The sequence below is a fragment of the Moschus berezovskii genome, chromosome Y, assembly GCF_049115385.1.
Source record: "Moschus berezovskii isolate FMDL1 chromosome Y, NW_MosBer_1.0, whole genome shotgun sequence".
NCBI lineage: Eukaryota > Metazoa > Chordata > Mammalia > Artiodactyla > Moschidae > Moschus > Moschus berezovskii.
The window spans coordinates 59,495,380-59,519,469 of NC_142489.1; positions in this window are offsets into that span (position 1 = coordinate 59,495,380).

Sequence of the window (24,090 nt, forward strand, 5' to 3'; positions counted from 1 at the left end):
TGATTTCCTTTTTGATTTTTTCTGTGATCTGTTGCTTATTCAGATGTCTGTTATTTAGCCTCCATATGCTTGGAGATTTATTTAATTTTTCTTCTGTATTTGACACCTATTCTTACTTCATTGTGATTGGAATAGATGCTCGAAATTCTTTCACTTTTCATTTCTTTCTTTTTTTTTTTTTTTTTGTTTGAATTTAGCAATGCTAGGTTTATGGACTGGGATTTGATCTTTCCAGAAGGCTGTTCCATGTGCACTTGAGGAAAGGTGTATCCATTACTAATGAGTGTAAGGCCTATATATAGCAATTAGGTGTAACTAGACCATTGTGCTATTTAGCAAACCCTCAATATGTAAGGTAAATGCAATCAAGTAGAAAAGGGGAAATTAACAGTAACACAATTATAATGGGGGCTTTTATATCCCACTCACACCTATGGACACTTCAACTGAAGAGAAAATTAGCAAATACTCATGAGCTGTAAATGTTCTTTTGTAGGTTGTCTGTTTTTACACTTATTGCAGTGCCTCAGGTACAGGAGGAGGAGGTACTCTAAAGTTGGCCATATTTAGAAGTGGCAGGAAGTTACCCAGCACAATTGGTAGAGTTGGAAAATTGATAGAAAAGTCCTAATACAAAGATGTGACTTCCAAGCTATTGCTGTCTTCCATTTTTATGAGTCGAGAAGTACTCCCCAAGAAAGTGAAATCCCTGATATGAGGGATGATTTCAAAATTGAAATATGCCTAAGAGAACAGTCTATATGCATAAAATTGAGTCCTGGCTCGAGCCTTATTAATTATACTAAGTGTTAGAAAATGTCTGATAGAACACATCCCCTGAAAGTCTCCCAGAACCTCCCCTAAATTACTATCTCCTGCATTTCTAAGCTATGGCATTGTACTTGGTATAGTATCATAGGCTGAGGCTTTAAGATTATAAAAGCTCGTTGAGGACAGAGACAACATTAATTTATTACCTTTGTAAATATCTCCCAAAGGCCTGAAGCCAAGTCTGGCGCAGCTGCCACCACCCAAAAGACCAGATGCTAACTCTGAAATCTGCCCTTAATTCTCCTCTCCAACTTCCCCCATCTTATCATCAACCAGTGGTGTCTTTTGTCCCTTGCCCTGGAAAGATTCTTTGTTCTTACAGTCTTCTTCATCGTCCAGGGGTGACTACCCATTGTCTGTATTTCAAACTCTCTGCTGATTGAATGAACATAATTTAGTAATGGAAACCAGAGGCTGCAGACAGGCCAGTACAGAAGCTTCTGAAGTTACATAGTGAGAATCTGCACTGACATGTGGCTACGTTGAATGTTATTAGTGACTTGAATCCTATCAACTGGGTCATCTGGGAGATGAATATTTTCTCTGTGAAACTGTACAAAAGGATTTCTGTATGACTTCATTTGGGTGCAAGCCTTCTCTATAGTCTCCTATACCTGGAACTGTTCCCTCCAAATATTCCCAGTTGAACATACCTTGGCCTGATGTGCACACAATCTCTCCTTTAGGCTTGGCTAAGACGGGGGGTTCAGAGGTCTTGTTGACCCAATTTCTCAAGTTGGTAGAGGACTTACAATCTACACTCTTTATCAATAACTGGTATGTGCCTTGAAGGGCTGCAGGTGTTAACAAAGAACTTGCCTGGAGCTGTGGTTTTGCTGCTCTAACAGCCCTTCTTAGAGCCGAGGAACATGTGATTATTCATAGGCCCTTCAGTTTGGACTGGTATTATTTATTTATTTATTTTCAGCAGTTGTGCACTTTGCAAACTAGAATCGTGGTCTTTTGGGGTTCTCACAAATCCAGAGGACTGGCAGTAAGACTGGGGGCCATAGATGAGAACTTTTAAAAAGGGACTTCAACACACCTGGAAAACTCTCTGTGGGAAAGGCCCAGGTGGCTCCAATACATTGTGGGAGACCTTGTGATCCTCTAATCTCCCCAAAGGCTACTGCCGCCTATTGTCTTGGTTAACGGAGGTGTGATTACCATGATGTGCTTGCTTTGTGTCATCACTAAATCAATAGGCAGCAATGCCTTGGTCATTGCCCTTTGCAACGACCAGTCCTCATGATTGGTCAGGTCTTATCCTCGGGATTTAGAAGGAAATCAGTGGGAAGAATTAACGGAGAGTTCTGTATGTTGTTGACCAGGTCATGCTGCCTTCCTGATGTGCTTACTTTCTTCTATCCCTTTCTCTAAATTATTCCCCTTCCATTGTTTCCTAGGAGATCTTACCCATTTAATAGAATGTTCATCCCAGCTGAATCTCTGAGGAAACAGTGAAAACACTTAGGGAGCATTAGGAATCTTTGAGGATTATCAGTTGATGGGTAAGAGTGTTCTTTATCACTTTCCTTTCCCTGAGAACCTAAGTAAGTACGGTGAATTCTGCTAAGTCACTCAGTCCTGTCCAACTCTTTTTGACCCCATGGATTGTAGCCTGCCAAGCTTCCCCGTTCATCAGCAGCTCATAGAGCCTGCTCAAACCCATGCCCATCGAGTCAGTGATTCCATACGAGCATTTCATCTTCTTTCTTCTCTCTCTCCTCCAGCTTTCAATGTTTCTCAGCATCAGGATCTTTTCCAGTGAGTCAGTCCTTCACATCAGGTGGCCAACATATTCAAGTTCCAGTTTCAGAATCAGTCCTTCCAATCAATATTCAGGACTGATTTCCCTTAGAATTGACTGCTTTGATCTCCTTGCAGTCAAAGGGACTCTCAAGAGTTTTCTCCAACACCACATTTCAATAGCATTGATTCTTTGGAGGTCAAATTTCTTTCTAGTCCAATTCTCACTTCTACTTGACTCTGTACGTAGATTTGACTAGATCGACCTTTGTCTGCTTTATAATATGCTGTCTAGCCTGGTCATAACCTTTCTTCTAAGGAGAAAGTGTATTTTGATTTCCTGACCAGAATCACCATCTGCAGTGATTTTGGAGCCCCCTCCCCCAATAAAGTTTCTCACTGTTTCCATTCTTTCCCCATCTTTATGACATGAAGTAATGAGACCAGATGCCATGATTCTCATTTTGGATGTGGTGTTTTAAGTCATCTTTTTCATTCTCTTTCACTTTCCTCAAGAAACTCTTTAGTTCTTTTGAAGTTCTGCCATGTCAATCGTGTCATCTGCATATCTGAGGTTACTGATATTTCTCCAGAAACCTTGATTGCAAACACTGTTTCATCCAGCGTGGCCTTTTGTATGATTAATTCTACATGTAAATTCAATAAAGAGGGTGACAATATACAGCTTTGACGTGCTCCTTTCCCAACTCGTAACCAGTCTGTTCTTCCATGTCCTGTTCTAACTGTTGCTTCTAGACCTACATACAGTTTACGCAGGAGGTATATAACATGGTCTAGTAGTGCCATCTTTTGTCGAATTTCCCATTTTGCTATAATCTACCCAATCAAAATCTTTGGCATCGTCAAATAGGAGTATTTGCTTTCCTGGTGTTTTCTTGCTTTTTCCATTCCCCAACAGGTGTTTGCAGTTTGATCTCGGGTTCGTCTGTCCTTTTTAAATCCAGGTTGAACATGTGGAAGCTCATGGTTCACATTCTGTTGAAGCCTGGTTGGGGAATTTTGAGCAGTACTTTGCGAGTGTGTGAAATATGTACAACTAAGCCGTAGCATGAACATTCTTTGGATTGCCTTTTTTGCAGTTGGAATGACAACTGACCTTTTCCAGTACTCTGGCCACAATTGAGTCTTCCAAATTTACTAGCATATGGATGGCAGCACATTCCTAGTATCATCTTTTAGAATTTGAAATATCTAAACTGAATTCCATCACTTCCACGAGCTTTGCTTGTAGTTATGCTTCCTAAATCCCACGTGACTTCACATTCCATGATTTCTGACTCTAGGTGAGTGATCACAGCATTGTGCTTAACTGGATCATGAAGAACTTTTGTGTATCATTCATCTGTGTATTCTTGCCACCTCTTCTAAATAGCTTCTGCTTCTGTTACATCTGTACCGTTTCTGTCCTTTAATGTGCTGCTCTTTGAATGCAATTTTCCCTTGGTATCTCTGATTTATAGGAGGGATCTGAAGCCTTTCCCATTCTCTTTATTTCCTCTATTTATTGGCATTGATAACCGAGGAAAGTTTTATCTCTCTTTGCTATTCTTTGGGACTCGGCATTCAAATGTATACAGTTTTCCTTTTCTTCTTTTCGTTTAGTTTGCCCCCTCTTCTCAGCTCTTTGTAAGGCCTCGTCACTTTGCTTTTTGCATTTCTTTTTCATGGGGATGGTCTTGATCACTGCTTCCTGTACAATGCCACAAATCTCCACCCATAGGTCTGCAGGCACTCGATCAGATATAATCCGCGGATTCTGTTTACAACTTCCACTGTATAATCATAAGGGCTTTGATTTTACATGTGTAAAATATATTAATTCCCTGTTTCATGTAGGGAAATATTCACCCAGGCTTTCATCTAAGAAATACAGAGAACTCTTTATGGTATTAGGGAAATACATGAAATATAGCTGTTCAATGTTTGACTGTTTAGCAAAGGTCTTAATTTCTGAATCATTGAAAATCCTCTATTTTAAGTTTACAAATCTGGGAAATGTTTTCATACGTGAATAATTGAGATTTCATATGAGAACCTTTCTCCCCAGATTTTCAAATATGAAATATACAGAATTCCAAATCTCCTATCAGAAGACCTTCATTCAAAATTTCTTGATGGAAATACAGACAATTTCATAGCTCAAGCATGAAAATCTGTGGACAAATTCTATATGTCTAGTAGGAAAATTAGGGCAAGTTTTTCACATATTAAATAGACAGTATTCAGTATTTCATGAAGGAAAGACAACACAAAGATTTTCAAATGAGAAATATGAAAATAATCTCATATTTCATGTTAGAAAACCTGTGACCATGCTTTGATATGTGAAATGGACATTTTCATATCTCCTTTAAAAGAATCTGCATCCAGATTTTCATAGCTCTAACGTGAAAAATTCCAGATTTTATGCAGAAAATTCTGTGTCCATACTTTCATGTGTGATGTATAGAGAATTCCATGATTCAAACTGGAAAAACTGTCCCCAGATTTGTATATGTGAATAATAGAGAATTCTGTATTTCACCTACCGAAACCTGCATCTAGATTTTCATATGTGAAACTTAGAATTTCACCTTTTATGTAGGACTATCTCGTTTCAGATGTCTATGCTTGAAACAGAAAATACCTTCATCAAGAGGCTCCTTGGTTCCTATTGTTCTTCTGTCATTTGTGTGTTGTCACTGGGATAACTAAGGTTATTCGTATCTCCCGCATAAATTTTGTTTCCAGCTTGAGCTTCATCTAGGATTTTATTTTTCATGATGTTCTCAGAAACAGAAGTTAAATAAGTAGGGTAACAATCCATAGCTTTGACATAGTCCTTTCCCGATTTTGAGCCAGTTTATTGTCCCCTGTTTAGTTCTAACTGTTGCACCTTTACTAGCACGCACATTTCCCAGGAGACAGGTTACAAGTTCTGGTATTCTTATCGCTAGGAATTTTCCACAATTATTTTCCCTTTGTTTTAGTTTGAGTGTGATTCACAGTGTCCTAGTTATGAACAGAGACAATTAAGCAGATATAAATGATTGTATGGTATCCCCTTTCTTTTTCTATGATCCAAACATCAATTAATGTGTACCTCTTATGATTAAATCACTAACTACACATTTTGTTTCGTTTGTTTTGTATTTTAATTTTATATTTTGGTCATTGCTGCTATTGTGGTTTTCTCTCTTTTGCAAGTATTCAAGTAGGAACTGGTAATTTCTTGTGTTTGCATTCTTATTTTACAAGATTTAAGTTATGGTCATGGCAGTCTCTGACCTTTGACACCCACTGAATGGAGTTAAGATTTGAGATCCAAAATTAGACATCTGTGCTGTGGGAAAATGTCAGGAAAGTTAAAAAAAAAAAGCTAGATATATTCAAGTGCTGACTTTTTGAGCTCAATTATGCTATTCTATTTTAAGTGGAAAGTTCTGAATTTCTTCATGCTGATGAAAATTCTTCATTAAGAGAAATTTCTAAGGGGGAAAGAGAAGCAGTAACAACAATAAAATGCACTTGATTGCATTTGGAAGTCAAAGTAGTACCAGTTATGTGTGTATGCATGCAAACTCCCACCAAACGGAGTAATTCATGTTAACTAATGTTTCATGTTTTGCTTTCAAGGATAAAAAAAAAAATAGAGCTTGCCAGGAAAAACAGAAGTTCGAAGAAGATAAAAATTTAGGTGGACGTGAAATGCAACTCTCTCAAAGAATGGATCACAAATACTACTTCTACACTGACAACAACAGTTCTCCCAGTGCATCCGATAAATACTAGCAGAAGACCCGAGTCACCAGTGTGTCCCTTGTGGGTTTCAGACATACCTGGGTGGAAAGGAAATAAGATGGAAGAAGGAAGGTAAGAGGAAGCAAGACAAAACCTGTGCCTTTGGGTGGGAGATGGAGAAGCAGGGAAGAGATTTCCGGAACGAGGCAAGATGCTTCACTAAAGTGTACATTACTTGGGCTGAAAGGAAGCAAGGAGGAACAGCTAATGAAATATAAATTGTATAGAGCAAGAGTCACACAGACAATGTGTGTCATGGCCCTATAGGCCTAAACTACAATGCAGCTCAACCAGTGTGCATGGGGTCTGACAGCTGGAACACTGGATTTAGAGAGCCATCCTGGGAGAGGACTGCTGTTGACTATGTGGAGATGGCCTAATGGAACAGGTACGAGTAGATATGTAGCAGGGAATGCATTTTGAGTATTCCCAAACTGCCAAAGAGGCAGGACCTTACTGCTGATCACACTCCGGAGGTAGAGACACTTTTGTAGCCCCTCCTCTTCCTACCCGTTAACACCGACTGCAAGGCAATAGAGAAAGACCAGCCAGGAGTACCACTCATTCCAAATCTTTTATGCCCATGGCTGCTGACTCCTATTCATAATTGGCACCACCAGGGTTCCAGCATTCCAAACAGCTGTACCACTCCTGTGCTCACCATGGCAGACCCCAGTGCTCCACAAGTGTCTCGGGGAAGACTTCTTTGGTGACCACAGGTGAAGGAAAGATGAAAATTACATCTTAGATCCAGGGACAGAGACATTAAGGAAGAGGACTGAAAATCTTCCAACGGGTTGAGCATGCCACAGATTAAATACACACTATTAATCACATAGACCCTGTATCTACAGAATAGATCAAAAGATGATAAGAGCTCAAGCAAAAGAAAATGACCATGCTCAGGCAGCGGTAAGAACGCACAGGAATTATAGCAGTTTTAAGTATGAGCAGTCCTTGGAGAGATACAGAGTCCAGTTTCCTCCATCGTTGGACAGCTTCCTAAAGAGGTATAGTTGTCCTCTGACTCATCTTGGGGACTAGGACACTGACAGATGAGACACTAGGAAATATGCAATATTCTTTTGATGCATTGCATTGTTGAGTTGTTGGTGCACTATTTTGCCCAGTTGTAGGATTCTTTGTTATTACACATTGCTTTGGCCTTTTAAGATTATTTCAACCATATTTTTTATTTCTTGTATAGCTATTTCAACTTTTACTTTGGCTACCTATTTTCTATGCCTTTAGTTGCTGTTGCATCTCTTCCTTTTTAAAAGGTATGCATTTCTACATTAATTGTGATTTTCTGTTATTCTGTGGGGTCTGTATCTGATCTTGTCAGATTTGCTTTCTTTATTCTTCAGTTGACATTCTGCTCTGGTGTTGTTTTTTTGGCTTGAGATTTTTTCGATTGGTTCCCTTTATGAATCTGTTGTTTTTTCTGTTGTGTTTATTGCTTGTGCTCCTTTTATTTTTTTTCTTTTTGCCATTTACCTGTGTTACTTTTTTAAATCTCCTCAATCTCTTCCTATGGTATCCTGTTTCTCTGAGCATAAGATGGGTCTGATCTTCTCAGGTGTCATCATGGAAAACAGGATCATGGTACACCAGGGAAGTCCTGTCCACAGTGAATATTAACTGGTGACAGTCTCCATGAAGGCCTCCTTCTTGATCTAAGATGTACTCCAACCAACGACCTGTGCAACCCAGGGCTGATGCCTCACACCACACAACAAGCAAGACAGAAATACAAACCAAATCATCAGCAGATACACTGGCTAATGTCAGACTAATCCCATCAGTACAGTTCTGTTCAGTCGCTCAGTCGTGTCCGACTCTCCGCGACCCCATGAATCACAGCACGCCAGGCCTCCCTGTCCATCACCAACTCCCGGAGTTCACACAAACTCATGTCCACAGAGTCGGTGATGCCATCCAGCCATCTCATTCTCGGTCGTCCCCTTCTCCTCCCGCCCCCAACCTTTCCCAGCATCAGAGTCTTTTCCAGTGTGTCAACTCGTCGCATGAGGTGGCCAAAGTATTGGAGTTTCAGCTTTAGTATCAGTCCTTCCAGGGAACACTAATCCCATAGACACCTGCAAATGACATGAACAGACATGGTCCCACCATTAGTGAAAGAAATCTTAGCTGCAGACTCAAGAACATAGTTTCCAGTCCCTCCCACTCCAAAGTCCAAAATAGGCACTCAACCAACTTTATCGACTTGGAGTGAAGACGAGGAGCAATAACTATAACCCAGCAGTCTGAGAAGAAATGACCATTAACACAGAAAGCAGGGAAATATGAAGACAGATAAATATGTTGTGGGCAAAGGAATGTGGCAAAAATTCAAAACACAGTGACAGAAAAAATGGGCAGGCTCCCTACAAAATACTTGGAATTAACGATAGTAAAGGTGAGAAAAGCATTCCTGAGATTGCATGGAGAAAAGATGAGAAACATTTTTGAAGGGCCTAGAAAAACGAATAAGTAACAAAAAATAATTAACAGCGGACATTAATAAAAATTGACATTGGTCTCCTATAGGCTAATACACACTGTTGTACTGTTGAAGCCAACACAACTTTAGGAAGTAATTATCCTCCAATTAAAAAAATGAAATTTAAAAAGAAACACAACATTTCAATGGCAAGAGACCTGACAAAGTTAAATGATATGTATAGGACATTTCAACCAAACAGAGAAAAATATGCATTTTTCTAAAGTGAAAATGAAATATCTCCAGGATACATCACAAACTGACTCTCAAATCAAGCCTCAGTAATTTTAAGGTAATGGTAATTGTATCATTTTTTTTTAAACCCACAATGCTATGTTTTACATACCAGATAAGGGGACAGAGACTGTAAAAATCACGAATCCATGTAGGCTAACAAATACACCTCTACATGGCCAAGAGATCACTGATGATATCAGAGAGAAAATTAAAAAAAAAATTTTAGAAGAAAATAATATTAAAAGCATGATTATCTAACAGTTGTGGAGCATGCTAAAGCAGTAAGAGAGTGAAGTTTATAAATACTACACATCTCAAGTAATTAACATAATATTAAATCTAAAGCATTTAGAGAAAGAAGAAAAAGCAGACAAAATTTCCCTAAGTGAATACAAAGGACAAAAATGATTAAAAAAAATCAGAGCAGAAATTAAAGAAAATACATGATGAAAAAAAATATCTAAAATCAATATCTTTAAAAGGGGTCTCTTGGAGAGGATAGACAAAATAGATAAATCATGGTCCAGACTTATCAAGAAAAAAAGAGACAAACACTTAAATCAATCAAATTTGACATGACAAAGGATGATATTATAACGGATACCATAGAAATAACAAAGAATCGTAAAAGACTACAGCAAACACCTGTAAGTCAATAAAATTCAGGGTCTTGAATCCATGGATAAATGCTCAGAAATTCAACGAAGAAGAAACAGAGAATATTAACCAAACAATGGTAAGCACTAATATTGAAACTGTGATAAAAATTTTCCAATTGATAAAATTAAGGCAGATGGCTTCACATGGAAATTTTACAAACCAGTCAGAAAACTGCCAACACATGGACTTCTGAAACACTTCTAAAATTCTAGAGTGGAAGAAACCCCCACAAACTCTCCTACAAGGTCACCATCACTCCAATGCCAACACCAACATAACAGAGAAAAGGAAAGTTAGACCTATATCACATAGATGAACAGAGGCAAATATCCTTAGCAAAATACAAGCAAAAAAATCCACCAATACCTTTAAAAGACTGAACAGAATTACTAAGTGAGGGTATATGACAGATACAGAAACATCTTCAGAAGCTTCATATCAATGGGTCAGTTCAGTTCACTTCAGTCTCTCAGTCATATCCGACTCGTTGCGACGCTATGAATGAGAGCCCACTACGCTATCCTGTTCATCACAATGTTCGGAGTTCACCCAACTCATGTCCATGGAGTTGATGATGCCATCCAGCCATCTCATTCTCTGTCTCCCCTTATCCCCTGGACCCCAATCCCTCACAGTATCAGGGTATTTTTCTAAGAGTCAACTCTTCCCAGCAGGTGGCCAAAGTATTGGAGTTTCAGCTTCAGCATCAGTCCTTCCAATGAACATCCAGGACTGATCTTTAGAATGGACTGGATGGATCTCCTTGCACTCCAAGGGACTCTCAGGAGGTGTCTCCAACACCACAGTTCAAAATCATCAATTCTCCGGCGATCAGTTTTCTTCACAGTCCAACTCTCACATCCATACATGACCACGGGAAAAAGCATAGCCTTGACTAGACAGACCTTGGTTGGCAAAGTAATGTCACTGCTTTTTAATATGATATCTACGTTGGTTAAAATTTTCCTTCCAAGAAGTAAGCGTCTTTTAATTTCATGACTGCAATCACAATCTTCAGTGATTATGGAGCCCCAAAAAATAAAGCCTGACACAGTTTCCACTGTTTCCCCATCTATTTCCCACGGAGTGATGGGACCAGATACTGTGATATTTTCTTTCTGAATGTTGAGCTTTAAGCCAACATTTTCATTCTCCTCTTTCACTTGCATCAAGAGGCTTTTTAGTTCTTCTTCACATTCTGCCATAAGGGTGCTGTCATCTGCATATCTGAGATTATTGATATTTCTGCTGGCAATCTTGATTCCAGCTTGTGCTTCTTACAGCCCTGCGTTTCTCATACGTGTTCATCATATAAGTTAAATAAGCAGGGTGACAATATACAGACTTGACATAATCCTTTTCCTATTTGGAACCAGTCTATTCTTCCATGTCCAGTTCTGACTGTTTCTTCTTGACTTGCATATAGATTTTTCAAGAGACAGGTCTGGCATTCCAATTTCTTTCAGAATGTTCCACAGTATATTGTGATCCACACAGTCAAAGGCTTTGGCATAGTCAATAAATCAGAAACAGATATATTTCTGGAACTCCTTTGCTCCTTTGATGATCCAGCTGATGTTGGAAATTTGATCTCTGGTTCCTCTTCCTTTTTATAAGCAGCTTGCACATCTGGAAGTTCACAGTTTACATTTTGCTGAAGCCTGGCTTGGAGAATTTTGAGGATTACTTTACTAGCGTGGGAGTTTCGTGCAATTGTGAGGTTGTTTGAGCATTCTTTGGCATTGCCTTTCTTTGGGATTAGGATGAAAACTGATATTTTCCAGTCCTGTGGCCACTGCTGAGTTTTCCAAGTTTCCTGGCATATGGAGTGCAGCACTTTTAAAACATCAAATTGCATTATTTGCAATAGCTCAACTGGAATTCATCACCTCAGCTAGCTTTGTTCATAGTGATCCTTTCTAAGACCCACTTGACTTCACATTCCAGGATGTCTGGCTCTAGGTGAGTGATCACACCATCGTAATTATCGGGGTCATAAAGACTTTTTTTGTACAGTTTTGTGTATTCTTGCCACCTCTTCATAATATCTTCTGCTTCTGTTAGGACCATACAATTTCTGTCCTTTATTGACCGCATCTTTGCATGAAATCTTCCCATGGGTTCTCTAATTTGCTTGAAGAGATTTCTAGTCTTTCCCATTCTATTGCTTTCCTCTCTTTCTTTACATTGGTCGCTGAGGAAGGCTTTCTTATCTCTCCTTGCTATTGTTTGGAACTTGTATTCAGATGCTTTTATCTTTCATTTTCTGTTTTGCTTTTCACTTCTCTTCTTTTCACAGCTATTTGTAAGGCCTCATCAGACAACCATTTTGCTTTCTTTGCATTTCTTTTCCATGGGGATAGTTCATCCGACATTCTATCAGATCTAGTCCCTTAAATCTATTTCTCAATTCCACTGTATAAACATAACGGAGGTGATTTAGGTCATACCTGAATGGCCGAGAGGTTTTCCCTACTGTCTTCAATTTAAGTCTGAATTTGTCAATAATTATTTCAAGATCTGAGCCACAGTCAGCTCCTGGTCTTGTTTATGCTGACTGTATAGACCTTCTCCATCATTGGCTGCAAAGAATATAATCAATCTGATTTCAGTGCTGACTGTCTGGTGATGTCCGTGTGTAGAGTCTTCTCTTGTGATGTTGGAAGAAGCTGTTTGCCTGTTTGATATGACTAGTGCATTCTCTTGGCCAAACTCTATTGGCCATTGCCCTGTTTCATTCTTTACTCCAAGGCCAAATATATCTGTTACTCCAAATGTATCTTGACTTCCTACTTTTGCTTTCCAATCCCCTATTGAAGGATTGAAACCATATGATCACCTCAATAGATGCTGAAAAATCTTTCATATATTCCAACAAGCATTTGTGATAGAAACTCTCCAACAATTGAACATAGTAAAAACTACCGCAATTAATAAAACCACACAAATCAAAACTACAATGATGTATCACCTTGCACCATTCCAAATGGCCACCATTAAAAAAAAAAAAAATCTGTAAAGCCCTGCTAGTCCAGGGGCTAAAACACCATGATCCCAATGCAGAGGTCCCAGGTTTGATCCCTGGTCCTGGAATTAGACTCCACATGCAGCGATTGAAGTTTGTTGCAACCAAATAAAGAAGTAAATATATACGTGTATATATATATTTATATGATTGTATACGAATATATGAAGGAGAAGGTGTGGAGAAAGGAGAAACCCCCTGCCTATAACCCAATAATCCCACTGTTTTCCATACACTAAAAGGAAACCTTAAACAAAAAGTACATGTGTATGCCAGTAACCACTGTAAAACCATTTAGAGTAGCCAATAAAGGGAAGCAACCTCAGTGTCCATCAAACGAAGAATGGATAAAAAAGCTATAGTCCATATATAGGATGGAAAATTGCTCACCCATAAAAAGGGAGAAACTTGGATTATTTGCAGGGTTGCAGATGAATCTAGAGCCTATTACACAGTGAAGGAATTAAAAAACAGAAAGATCAAAATTGCATATTAATATATATATAAGTGGAATTTAGAACACAGATACTGAAGAACCCATTTGAAGGGTAGGAAGAGATGCAGTCATAGAAAACAGACTTGTGGACACAGTGTGGGAAGGAGAGAATGGAATGCATTGACAAATTGCACAGACATATGTAATATACCAAGTACGTAGTAGATAACTAGTGCTATGGAGAGTTCTAGTGGAGTGGGTTGTGGGGTAGGAGAGGAGGTACAAGAGGGAGATGGGAGGACCACTCAAAAGGGAGCCTCTGCTATATTTACTAATAATTGATTTATTTTGCTGGGCCGCAGAAATTAACACAACATTGTAAGTTAATTTTGCTCCAAATTTTAATCAGTTTGTTTCAACTGAAGAAAGAAAATCAGTCCTTGGCCAACTTGTGAAAGTGACAAATAAAGTATCCAGGGCATGTCAAGTAAAATATGTACCCAAGACTGCTTTAGTATGTATAGACTTAGCAAAAACAAACAAACAAACTTAAAATGCAGAACTAAGTTAACCAAGGTCTGTCTAGTCAAGGCTATGGTTTTTCCCGTGGTCATGTATGGATGTGAAAGTTGGACTGTGAAGAAGGCTGATTGCCGAAGAATCGATGCTTTTGAACTGTGGTGTTGGAGAAGACTCTTGAGAGTCCCTTATACTGCAAGGAGATCCAACCAGTCCATTCTAAAGGAGATCAATCCTGGATGTTCATTGGAGGGACTGATGCTAAAGCTGAAACTGCAATATTTGGCCACCTCATGCGACGAGTTGACTCACTGGAAAAGACTCTGATGCTGGGAAAGGTTGGGGGCGGGAGGAGACGGGGACGACAGAGAATGAGATGGCTGGATGGCATCACGAACTCTGTGGACATGAGTTTGAGTGTACTCCGGGAGTTGGTGATGGACAGGGAGGCCTGGCGTGCTGTGATTCATGGGGTCGCGGAGAGTTGGACACAACTGAGCGACTGAACTGAACTGAACTGAACTGAAGTTAGCCAGAATAAGTTCAGACTCTACACTTAGGTGTCCCTTCACTTCACTAATTTGTCATAAACGTAAAGAAGGGGTTCCTAAAATAAAGCAAACAAATGTGATATGTTTTCATAAAATGATGTCACGATTTTATGAATCCATGAATCCCCTCAAGTTTTAATAAGTAATAGCAGACCTTTGACTTTCAGAACTATAGTAAGTAGGAATTAGTAAGCATAGGTTAAAACTGAGGTGCTGCACAAGAATCCCTTATATCGCAATACTAGAATGTGTGCTTCTGCTGCTGCTAAGTCACTTCAGTCGTGTCTGACTCTGTGTGACCCCATAGACAGAAGCCGACCAGGCTCCCCGGTCCCTGGGATTCTCCAGGCAAGAACACTGGAGTGGGTTGTCATTTCCTTCTCCAATGTGTGAAAGTGAAAAGTGAAAGGGAAGTCGTTCATTCGTATCTGACCCTTAGCGACCCCATGGGCTGCGGCCTACCAGGCTTCTCCATCCATGGGATCTTCTAGGCAAGAATGCTGGAGTGGCTTGTGTGTGCTCCGAGATTGTGTGCTACTGACTGGGAAAAATGCATAGCCTAAAAGTGGAGAATTATGTTTTCTTTAGCAGGACTTTCATCCTAAGAAGGATTTCATCATGAGGAGTAACTTCTCAAGTATTGCAAAAAGACTGCTATGAACAAGGATAGATGGAGCCAGATTTTACAAAAGTTTTGGTACAATGATCAGGTATGGAGAATGTCCAAATATTATGGTTAATGAAGAAACACTGGACACCACAAGTGAATGGATTGAGATATTTTGTACTTATGCGAATATGCAAAAATCTGGGCTCCTTGAAATAATTCCTTTGATAAACACCTTAAGTAGGGCTAGTATCTATTCTTTCAGTCTGGAATCAGTCCTTCAGGCAACACTGCAGCTGCAGTAACTAAGGACTTGATCATTTCAGTACAGTTCAGTTCAATTCAGTCGCTCACTCGTGTCCAACTCTTTGCGACAACATGAATCACAGCATGCCAGGCCTCCGTGTTCATCACCAACTCCCGGAGTTCACTCAAACTCATGTCCATCGAGTTGGTGAGGCCATCCAGGCATCTCATTCTCTGTCGCCCTCGTTTCCTCCTGCCCCCAATCTCTCCCAGCATCAGAGTCTTTTCCAGTGAGTCAACTCGTTGCATGAGGTGACCAAAATATTAGAGTTTCAGCTTTAGCATCAGTCCTTCCTATGAATACCCAGGATTGGTCTCCTTTAGAATGGACTGGTTGGATCTCCTAGCAGTCCAAGGGGCTCTCAAGTGTCTTCTCCAACACCACAATTCAAAAGCATCAATTCTTCGGCGATCAGCATTCTTCACAATCCAACTCTCTTGATGCAAGTCCTCAATTGCAAGGACATACCGGAAATTGTATACCTCCTGTAAAACCCATCAGTTTAGTTCTGTTCATTCGCTCAGTCGTGTCCGACTCTTTTCGACCCCATGAATCACAGCATGCCAGGTCTCTTTGTCCATCACCAACTGCCGGAGTTCCCTCAAACTCATGTCCATCGAGTCAGTGATGCCATCCTGCCATCTCATTCTCTGTCGTCCCCGTCTCCTCCCACCCCCAATCCCTTCTAACATCAGACTCTTTTCCAGTGAGTCAGCTCATCACATGAGGTGGCCAAAGTATTGGAGTTTCAGTTTTAGCATCAGTCCTTCCAATGAACACCCAGGATTGATCTCCTTTAGAATATATACTACTACCTATATACAGCAAGATAATATACGTAAACTTTCCACATATACATATGCAAGTATATGTTTAGCTATATATATATATGGCTGTCTAGGTTGCACTAGTAGTAAGTATCCTGCCTTTTAATGCAGAAGTCATAAGAGATGCAGGTTCGATCAAAGTGTTGGGAAGATCTCCTGGAACTAAGTGTGAAAACCAAGTCCTGTTTCCTCACCTTGAGAATTCAGTGGATTGAGAATACATGATGGGAAACAGTCTGTGTGATGCAGAGTGTCAGACAGGTGTGTAGTGACTTAACACATGAAATATCACTAAATAAGTGTTGCTTAAATATATATATATATATGTACACACATTACAATACAATATGCACTATAATAAATGTAAACAGTTATGCTAATAATGTATAATAGTATATATTATATATCATTAATATATATTATATATGATATAATAGTATAATATAATATATGTGTGTGTGTGTACATGTATTGTACACCTGCTTCTTTCATTCACAGCGAATGATATGCTCAGCAAAAAATCAGTATCAGTTCAGTTCAATTCAGTCGCTCAGTCGTGTCCGACTCTCCGTGACCCCATGAATCACAGCACGCCAGGCCTCCCTGTCCATCACCAACTCCCGGAGTACACTCAAACTCATGTCCACAGATTCGGTGATGTATCCAGCCATCTCATTCTCTGTCATCCCCTTCTCCTCCCGCCCCCAAACTTGCCCAGCATCAGAGTCTTTTCCAGTGAGTCAACTCGTCGCATGAGGTGGCCAAAGTATTGCAGTTTCAGCTTTAGTATCAGTCCCTCGAATGAACATCCAGGATTGATCTCCTTCAGAATGGACTGGTTGGATCTCCTTGCAGTATAAGGGACTCTCAAGAGTCTTCTCCAACACCACAGTTCAAAGGCATCGATTCTTCGGCGATCAGCTTTCTACACAGTCCAACTCTCACATCCATACATGACCACGGGAAAAACCATTGCCTTGACTAGACGGACCTTGGTTGGCAAAGTAATATCTCTGCTTTTTAAGATACTATCAAGGTTGGTCATAACTTCCTTCCAAGGAGCAAGCATCTTTTAATTTCATGGCTGCAATCAGCATCTGCAGTGATTTTGGAGCCCAAGACAATAAAGTCTGACACTGATTTCACTGTTTTTCCATCTATTTCCCATGAAGTGATGGGACCAGATACCATGATCTTTGTTTTCTGAATGTTGAGCTTCAAGCCAACATTTTCACTCTCCAGTTTCACTTTCATCAAGAGGATTTTGAGTTCCTCTTCACTTTCTGCCATAAGGGTAGTGTCATCTGCATATATGAGGTTATTGATATTTCTCCCGGCAATCTTGATTCCAGCCCATGCTTCTTCCAACCCAGCGTTCCTCATGATGTATTCTGCATATAATTTAAATAAGCAAGGTGACAATATACAACCTTGATGTACACCTTTTCCTATTTGGAACCAGTCTGTTTTTCCATGTCCAATTCTAACTGTTGCTTCCTGACCTGCATACAGGTTTCTCAAGAGGCAGGTCAGGTGGTCTGGGATTCCCATCTCTTTTAGAATGTTCCACAGTTTATTGTGATCCACGCAGTCAAAGGCTTTGGCATAGTCAATGAAGCAGAAATAGATATTTTTCTGGAACTCTTTTGCTTTCTCCATGATCCAGCGGATGTTGGCATTTTGATCTCTGGTGCCTCTGCCTTTTCTAAAGCCTACTTGAACATCTGGGAGTTCATGGTTCACATATTGCTGAAGCCTGGCTTGGAGAATTTTGAGCATGACTTTACTAGCGTGTGAGATGAGTGCACTTGTGCGGTAGTTTGAGCATTCTTTGGCATTCCCTTTCTTTGGGATTGGAATGAAGACTGACCTCTTCCAGTCCTGTGGCCTCAGTCCTGTGCTGAGTTTTACATATCTGCTGGCATATTGAGTGTAGCCCTTTAACAGCATCATCTTTCAAAACTTAAAATAGCTCAACTAGAATTCCATCACCTCCACTAGCTTTGTTCGTAGTGATGCTTTCTAAGGCCCACTTGACTTCACATTCCAAGATGTCTGGCTCTAGGTCAGTGATCACGTTATCGTGAGTATCTTGGTCATGAAGATCTTTTTTGTACAGTTCTTCTGTGTATTCCTGACACCTCTTCTTAATAACTTCTGCTTCCGTTAGGTCCATACCATTTCTGTCCTTAATCGAGCCCATCTTTGCATGAAATGTTCCCTTGGAATCTCTAATTTTCTTGAAGAGTTCTCTTGTTTTTCCTATTCTGTTTTTTCTCTATTTCTTTGCATTGATCTCTGAGGAAGGCTTTCTTATCTCTCCTTGCTATTCTTTGGAACTCTGCATTCAGATGCTTATATCCTTCCTTTTCTCCTTTGCTTTTTGCCTCTCTTCTTTTCACAGCTATTTGTAAAGCCTCCTCAGACAGCCAATTCGCTCTTTTGCATTTCTTTTCCATGGGGATGGTCTTGGTCCCTGTCTCCTGTACAATGTCACGAACCTCCGTCTAGAGTTCATCAGGCACTCTATCAATCTGATCTAGTCCCTTAAATCTATTTCTCACTTCCACTGTATAATCATAAGGGATTTGATTGAGGTCATATCTGAATGGTCTAGTGGTTTTCCCTACTTTCTTCAATTTAAGTCTGAATTTGGCAATACGGAGTTCATGATCTGAGCCACAGTCAGCTCCTGGTCTTGTTTTCGCTAACTGTATACAGCTTCTCCATCTTTGATTGCAAAGAATATAATCAATCTGATTTCGGTGTTGACCATCTGGTGATGTCCATGTGTAGAGTCTTGTGTTGTGTTGTTGGAAGAGGGTGTTTGCTGTGACCAGTGCACTCTCTTGGCAAAACTTTATTAGCCTTTGCCCTGCTTCATTCCGTGCTCCAGGGCCAAATTTGCCTGTTACTCCAGGTGTTTCTTGACTTCCTACTTTTGCATTCCAGTCCCCTATAATGAAAAGGACATCTTTTTTGGGTGTTAGTTCTAAAAGGTGTTGTAGGTCTTCATAGAACCAATTAACTTCGGCTTCTTCAGCATTACTGTTTGGGGCATAGGCCTGGATTACTGTAATACTGAATGGTTTGCCTTGGAAACATACAGAAATCATTCTGTCGTTTTTAAGATTGCATTCAAGTACTGCATTTCGGACTCTTTTGTTGACCATGATGGCTACTCCATTTCATCTAAGGGATTCCTGCCCACAGTAGTAGATATAATGGTCATCCACTTTTTAAGCCAACTTAAAGTTTAAAGCTCATCATTCAGAAAACTAAGATCAAGGAATCCAGTTCCAGCACTTCAAGGCCAATAGATGGGAAAACAGTGGAAATAGTGGCTGACTTTAATTTTCTAGGCTCCAAAATCACTGCGGATGGTGATTGCAGCCGTGAAATTAAAAGACACTTACTCCTTGGAAGGATGTTATGACTAAACTACACAGCATATTAAAAAGCAGAGACATTACTTTGCTAAAAAAAAAAAAAAAAATCCGTTAATCAAGGCTATGGTTTTTCCAGTGATCATGTATGGATGTGAGAGTTGGATTATAAAGAAAGTTGAGTGCAGAAGAACTGATGCTTTTGAACTGTGGTGTTGGAGAAAACACTTGAGAGTCCCTTGGACTGCAAGGAGATCCAACCAGTCCTTCTTAAAGGAGATCAGTCCTGGGTGTTCATTGGAAGGACTGATGTTGAAGCTGAAACTCCAATACTTTGGCCACATGATATGAAGAGCTAGCTGATTTGAAAAGATTCTGTGCTGGGAAAGATTGAGGGCAGGAGGAGAAGGGGATGACAGAGTATAAGATGGTTGGATGGTATCATTAACTCAATGCACATGGGTTTGGGTGAACTCCGGGAGCTGGTGATGGACAAGGAGGTCTGGTGTGCTGTGGTTCATGGTGTCGCAAAGAGTCGGACATGACTGAGCGCCTGAACTGAATTGATACAGTTTATACATATACATATATATATATATATATTTATATAAATTTATGTTATATATAATATATACGCTATGAAATATAAATATATATATTATAAAATATATTAAAATTTTATGTTAGATAAACAGTCTATGTTATATAAAGTTATGTTATTTATAATATATGTGATAAAATATGTTATATATAATCTATTAACAGTTTATATATATGTTAATAAGTGATATTTGTTTTCCTTTTTCTATTTTATTTCATTATATTGGACTCTTTTTCAATCCGTCCACCTCTCTACAAATGACCCGATTTCATTCCTTTTTTGATTGGGTAATGTTCTATTTTATATATATACACCAAATTATCTTTATTCATTTCTTTGTAAATGGACATTTTTGTTGCTTTAGAATTCTGCTGTTGTAAATCCTGGAGCCATCAATACTGTTGCTATGCATCTTTTGTAATTATGGTGTTCTTTAGGTAAATCCCAACAATCCCAGCAGTGGAATTGCTAGATCATATAGTTTCTTCATTCCTAGATTTTTAAAGACTTTTCATACTGATATGCATACATAGTGGCTGTATCAATGTATATTCCTTCTAGCAGGACTGGAAAGAAAACGAAAGTGAACGTCACAATGCCATGTCCAAATCTTTGTGACAGACTGGGATTCTCTAGTCCAGAATGCTTCTTCTGAGTAATCTGAGTTCCTAAATTCAGAATCTGAATTAAAATATTCAGGACAATTCCCTTCTCCAGGGGAATTTTCATAACCACGGGATTGAATCCAAGTCTCCTGCATTACTGCTGGATTCTTTCCATTCAAGCCACTTGGGAGGGTTACCTTTTCTCCACACTCTCTGAAAAATTTATTTATTTGTAGATTTTTGTTGCTGTTGTTGTTGCTGATAAGGGTCACTCAGGCCAGTGTTAGGTGCTATCTCATTGAAGGTTTTGTTTCCCTTTTTCTAATAGTGATGTTGAGCTTCTTCTCTTATGATATTGAAAACCTGTTAGTCTTCTTGGGAGTAACGTCTATTTCCTCTAGGTCCATTTTTTTCCAATGGGGTTGTTAGTTTCTCTGCTATTCAGCCACGTGTGCTATTTGCTTATTTTGGAGTTTAATCTGTTTCCATTTCCTTCATTTGCAAATGTTTTCCCCCACAATGAAAATTGTTTTCTGTCTTGCTTATGGTGTTGCTGTGTAAAAGTTATTAAGTTTAATTAAGTCCTACTTGGTTATTCTTAACTTTATCTTCATTGATTTAGGAGCTAGATTTAAAAAGAAAAAAAAATCATTCTCCATTTTATGTCAAAATGTGTTCTACCTATGATTTCCTCTAATAATATAGATTTAGAGTGAGTGACCTTATATTTAGGTATTTATCCAGTCTGAGTTTATCTTCTTACATGATGTTAAGGAGTGACTAAAGGTGATCCACTGAAGAAATGAATGGCAAAACACTCAAATACAGCCATGAATTAACTCTATAAAAAGGCAAAAATATATTACCCTGAAAGGTGTCTCTCCCGGTGCAGAAGCTGTCCAAAATGCTACTGGTGAAGAGGAGAGGGCGATTTCTAATGGCTGTAGGAAACATAAAGTGGTGAGATGAAAGAGGAAATGAAGCTCAGTTATGGATATATCTGATGATGAAAGTAAAATCTGATGTGCAAAGAACAATAATGCATAAGAACACGGAAAGATAGGCCCTTAAATCAAGGTAAATTGGATGGGGTCAAATGGGAGAAAGCAAGAATAAACATCAACTAGGATTCATGGAACTAAAATAGAGAGGAATGGGTGAATTTAATTCAGATGACTATTTTGTCTATTACAGTGGGCAAGAGTCTCATAGGAGTAAAGGAGTAGTAATCATAATCAACCAAAGAGTCTTAAATGAAGTGTTTGGGAGCAGCCTCAAAAGCGACAGAATGATCTCAGTTTGTTTCCAAGGCAGAAGATTCAACATCACTGTAATCCAAGTGTAGGTCCCAAAAGATGATCCAAAGAAATTGAAATTGATCAGTTCTATGAAGACTGCAAGAACTCTTAGAACTAAGACCGAATGAAAGATGTCCCCATCACCATAGATCAGTTCAGTTCAGTTCAGTCGCTCAGTCGTGTCCGACTCTCCGCGACCCCATGAATCACAGCACGCCAGGCCTCCCTGTTCATCACCAACTCCCGGAGTACACTCAAACTCATGTCCACAGAGTCGGTGATGCCATCCAGCCATCTCATTCTCGGTCGTCTCCTTCTCCTCCCGCCCCCAACCTTTCCCAGCATCAGAGTCCTTTCCAGTGAGTCAACTCGTCACATGAGGTGGCCAAAGTATTGCAGCTTCAGCTTTAGCATCAGTCCCTCCAATGAACATCCAGGATTGATCTCCTCTAGAATGGACTGGTTGGATCTCCTTGCAGTATAAGGGACTGTCAAGAGTCTTCTCCAACACCACAGTTCAAAGGCATCGATTCTTCTGCGATCAGCTTTCTTCACAGTCCAACTCTCACATCCATACATGACCATGGGAAAAACCATTACCTTGACTAGACAGACCTTGGTTGGCAAAGTAATGTCTCTGCTTTTTAAGATACTATCAAGTTTGGTCATAACTTTCCTTCCAAGGAGCAAGCGTCTTTTAATTTCATGGCTGAAATCAGCATCTGCAGTGATTTTGGAGCCCAAAAATATAAAGTCTGACAGTGTTTCCACAGTTTTTCCATCTATTTCCCATGAAATGTTAGGACCGGTTGCCATGATCTTTGTTTTCTGAATGTGGAGCTTCAAGCCAACCTTTTCACTCTCCCCTTTCACTTTCATCAAGAGGCTTTTGAGTTCCTCTTCACTTTCTTCCATAAGGGTAGTGTCATCTGCATATCTGAGGTTACTGATATTTCTCCTGGCAATCTTGATTCCAGCTTGTGCTTCTTCCAGCCCAGCGTTCCTCATGATGTACTCTGCATATAAGTTAAATAAGCAAGGTGACAATATACAACCTTGATGTACACCTTTTCTTATTTGGAACCAGTCTGTTTTTCCATGTCCATTTCTAACTGTTGCTTCCTGACCTGCATACAGGTTTCTCAAGAGGCAGGTCAGGTGGTCTGGGATTCCCATCTCTTTCAGAATGTTCCACAGTTTATTGTGATCCACAGAGTCAAATGCTTTGGCATAGTCAATGAAGCAGAAATAGATGGTTTTCTGGAACTCTCTTGCTTTCTCCATGAACCAGCGGATGTTGGCAATCTGATCTCTGGTTCCTCTGCCGTTTCTAAAACCTGCTTAAACATCTGGGAGTTCATGGTTTATATACTGCTGAAGCCTGGCTTGGAGAGTTTTGAGCATGACTTTACTAGCGTGTGAGATGAATGCAATTGTGCGGTAGTTGGAGCATTCCTTGTCATTGCCTTTCTTTGGGATTGGAATGAAGATTGACCTCTTCCAGTCCTGTGGCCAATGCTGAGTTTTCCAAATTTGCTGGCATATTGAGTGCATCACTTTCACATCATCATCTTCCAAGACTTGAAATAGCTCAACTGGAATTTCATCACCTCCACTAGCTTTGTTCGTAGTGATGCTTTCTAAGGCCCATTTGACTTCAAATTCCAAGATGTCTGGCTCTAGGTCAGTGATCACGTTATCGTGACTATCCCCATCACTATAGGGGAGTACAATTCAAACGAATGAAGTCAATAAATACCTGGACCAAACTGGAGCAACTTTGACCTTGGAGTACAAAATGAAGTAGGACAAAAGCAAATAGAATTACACCCAGAGAATGTACTGGTCAGAGCCAGCATTCTTTAACTACATCACAGGAACCGACTTTACACATGAATCTCACCAAAAGGTCTGTAAGGATTATCAGCTTGGTTATTCTCGGTAGCAATCAAGATGGAGAAGCTGTATAGAGTCAGCAAAAACAAGACCTGGAGTTGATTGTGGCTCAGATCATCAGATTCTCATGACAAAGTTCAGGTTTAAAATAAAGAAAGAGTTGATTGGGTTGGAACCGCTAGGCTAGCCAGGTACAACAAAAATCAAATTGCCTCTGGAAAATGCAGCGGAAATCACAACCAGTATTAAGC